The following is a 3,993-nucleotide window of genomic DNA, read 5'->3' on the forward strand; positions in this document are numbered from 1 at the left end:
CAAGGGTCTCATCGGAAAGACACTTTCTAAGATTAGAGACGTGGAAGACAGGATGGATATTGCTAAGTTCATGAGGTAATCGGAGTTTGTAGGCTACGGGACCGATCCTGGCGAGGATCTCGAAGGGTCCTATGTATCTTGGATTCAGCTTTCCATGCTTTCCGAAGCGTATCATGCCTTTCCAGGGTGAGACTTTCAACAGGACACGGTCTCCAACCTGGAATTCCAAGGGTTTTCGTCGTTTATCGGCGTAGCTCTTTTGTCTATCTCGGGAGGCCTTAAGTCGTTCTCGGATTCGTACGATCTTTTCGGTGGTTTCGCGGATGATTTCTGGACCAGTGAGAGTGCTGTCAGGGACTTGTCCCTTGACCAGCTGCGTGTCGCCCACCTCAGCCCAGCATAGAGGGGATCTGCACTTGCGACCATAGAGGGCTTCGATAGGCGCAACCTTGATGCTGCTATGGTAGCTGTTGTTATAAGAAAATTCAACCAAAGGAAGATGAGTGTCCCACGATGCGTCGAAATCGATGACGCAGGCTCTCAACATGTCTTCCAAGGTTTGGATGGTCCTCTCACTCTGTCCATCTGTTTGAGGATGGTAAGCCGTGCTCATATCCAGCTTAGTTCCAAGAGTCTTCTATAGTGACTGCCAGAATCTCGAAGTGAACCTGCTATCCCGATCGGAAATAATGGACATAAGCACACCGTGCAGTCGGACTACCTCTTGGATGTAGATTCGCGTGAGTCTCTCCATTTTGAAGTTTTCCTTGATAGGAAGGAAGTGAGCGGATTTGGTTAGTCGATCGACAATTACCCAAATGGCGTCGTACCCACTCGGAGATTTGGGTAGTTTGGTAATGAAATCCATAGTAATCCTCTCCCACTTCCATTCAGGTATCTCTGGTTGTTGGAGTAGACCGGAGGGTTTCTGATATTCGACCTTCACCTTGGCGCAAGTCAGGCACTTGCCCACGAAGGTAGCGATCTCTGCTTTCATGTTTGGCCACCAGTATAGTTTCTTGAGATCCAGGTACATCTTATCCGAACCTGAGTGTACGGAGTATTTAGTATTGTGAGCTTCGTTCATGATAACCTCCCTGAAACCTCCGAACTTCGGGGTCCAGATTCGGTCCATGAAACAATAGACTTCGTCGCTTCTGATCTCAAGATTTTTATCCATTCCTCTCAGGGCTTCGCCTGGCATGATCTCTGGTCTTAAGGCTTCCAACTGAGCCTCTTTGATTTGCGCAGATAAATGGGAATGGATAGTCATAGTCAGTGCCTTCACTCTACGACCTGAGTACTCTTTTCGGCTGAGAGCATCTGCCACCACATTGGCCTTGCCGGGATGGTAGCGGATTTCACACTCGTAGTCGTTGAGTAGTTCAACCCATCGTCGTTGTCTCATGTTCAGCTCCTTCTGGTCGAGGATGTGCTGTAGACTTTTATGGTCAGTGAAGATAGTGCACTTAGTTCCGTAGAGATAATGTCTCCATATTTTCAATGCGAAGACCACTGCTCCCAATTCTAGGTCGTGCGTCGTGTAGTTGGCTTCGTGTACTTTCAGCTGTCTCGAGGCATAAGCAATGACTTTTCCCCGTTGCATGAGCACACAACCTAGGCCTTGATTAGATGCATCACAGTAGACAACGAAGTCTTCTGTCCCTTCGGGCAGAGACAGTATAGGTGCGCTGCATAGGGCCCGCTTCAATGTTTGGAATGCAGTGTCTTGCTTTTCACTCCAACAAAAGGGTACGCCTTTCTGAGTTAGAGTGGTTAAGGGTTTGGCAATTCTGGAAAAATTTTGGATAAATCTGCGATAGTAGCCAGCGAGACCCAAGAATTGACGGATTTCAGTGGGTGTCGTTGGTGCTGACCAGTTCTCTATCGCTTTGATTTTGGAGGGGTCCACGTGTATGCCTTCCTCGCTTACTACGTGACCTAGGAAAGTTACTCTTCGGATCCAGAATTCACATTTGGAGAATTTCGCGTACAACTTCTCCGTCCTTAAGGTTTCCAGTACTGATTTCAAGTGTTGTTTGTGGTCTTCCTCGTTTTTAGAATAGACAAGTATATCGTCAATGAATACGATGACGAACTTGTCCAGGAAAGGACGACACACCCGATTCATCAAGTCCATGAATACTGCCGGTGCGTTGGTTAGGCCGAAGGGCATAACTACGAACTCGTAGTGACCATATCGAGTCCGAAAAGGCTGTTTTAGGAACATCACCCTCATGGACTCGTAGCTGATGGTACCCTGATCTTAAATCTATTTTCGAGAAGTAGCTGGCTCCTTAAAGTTGATCGAAAAGGTCGTCTATCCGAGGAAGAGGATAACGGTTTTTGATTGTGAGCTTATTCAGCTCCCGATAATCGATACACATTCGAAAGGATCCATCCTTCTTTTTCACAAACAAGATCGGGGCTCCCCAGGGTGAGGAACTCGGTCTGATGAATCCTTTGATGAGCAGCTCGTCGAGCTGACTAGATAACTCTTGCATTTCTGCTGGTGCTAATCGGTAGGGAGATTTGGCTACGGGGGTAGCTCCGGGAACTAAGTCGATACGAAACTCGACTTGGCGTTCAGGAGGGATTCCTGGGAGGTCTTCTGGAAAAACATCGGGAAAGTTGCAGTCTTCGGGGATGCTCTCGAGGTCATTAACTTCTTGTTTCTCGTTAATGACATGGGCTAGGAATGCATAACACTCCTTCCGCAGGAGTTTCTGGGCTTTGATGCACGAAATGATGCGAAGGTTTGAACTGAGTTTATCACCGTAGATTACAAGAGTTTCGTCAGGTGAAAGATTGAGACGTATAGCCTTTTCGAAACAAAGGATATCAGCACGATTGGGGCTCAACCAATCCATGCCGATGATGACATCAAAGCTTTTTTATGGAGACTGGCATAAGGTCAATGGGAAATGAATGGTCGTTTAAGGTAAGGGTACAACCTACGTATATCTCGTTAGTGCTCTCTTTCTCACCGTTATCCATTTCGACGGTAAACTTTTCGGTTAATGGTTGAGGATTATGTTTAAGAAGATGTTTGAATGAATGGCTAACAAAACTACGTTCCGCACCAGAATCGAAAAGGATGCATGCATAAGAGTTGTCGAGAAGGAACGTATCCGTGACAACGGTGGGGTCGGCAACTGCCTCCTCTTGTCCCATAGATAGAACTCTCCCGGTGTTGTTGGTTGTTGCTGCTTTGGGGCAGTTTCTCTTGAAATGTCCAATCTCCCCACAGTTGTAGCAGGCTCGACCAACACCTGCTCCAGAGGCCTGAGTAGTTTGTTGGACTGGGTTTCTGCAGTCTCGAGTCAGATGGCCCTTTTTACCACAATTGTTGCAGAGCTTTTCACGACAAGGTCCAGAAGTACGATGGTGGTAACTGCACTTGTCGCACCAGGGGAGGGTACCAGTGTATCCACTGGTAGGAGCTTGAGTTGTAGGAGCGGCGGTAGGAGTTGTAGCAGCATGAGCTGCCACAGTTTGTTGTTTCTTCGAGGGTCCTTGCGAACCCTGACCCTTTCATTTGTTCCAGAATTTCTTTTTATTTTCACCGCTCCCTTTAGCCTGTTCAGGAACGGTGGCCACTTCCTCGAGATCGTCACCATGATCAATCAGAGTTTGCGCCAAACATTTAGCGCTGTCGAAGGTGTCTGGCTTCGCAGCCAAAACATTTCCCTTGGTCGGCTGGGTCAGCCCCCAAATTAATCGTTCAATCTTTTTGCTTTCTGGGGAGATCATTCCCGGACAAAGGAGTGCTAGGTCTTCAAACCTAGAAGTGTAGGAAGCAATGTCGGAACCCTTCATCCTTAGGGTCTAGAGTTCGTGTTCGAGTTTCTGCATCTCGCCCCGTGAGCAGTACTAGGCTATCATAAGTTCTTTTAGGCTTTCCCAACCCATAGCATTTGCCACCGGTAGGGTTAAGGACTTGACTCGGCCGTTCCACCAGGTTAATGATTTATTGACGAAAGTGCAAGCGGC

This window comes from Lactuca virosa, chromosome 7, assembly GCF_052849685.1.
Source record: "Lactuca virosa cultivar CGN04683 chromosome 7, Lactuca_virosa_CGN04683_v6, whole genome shotgun sequence".
Classification (NCBI taxonomy): Eukaryota; Viridiplantae; Streptophyta; class Magnoliopsida; order Asterales; family Asteraceae; genus Lactuca; species Lactuca virosa.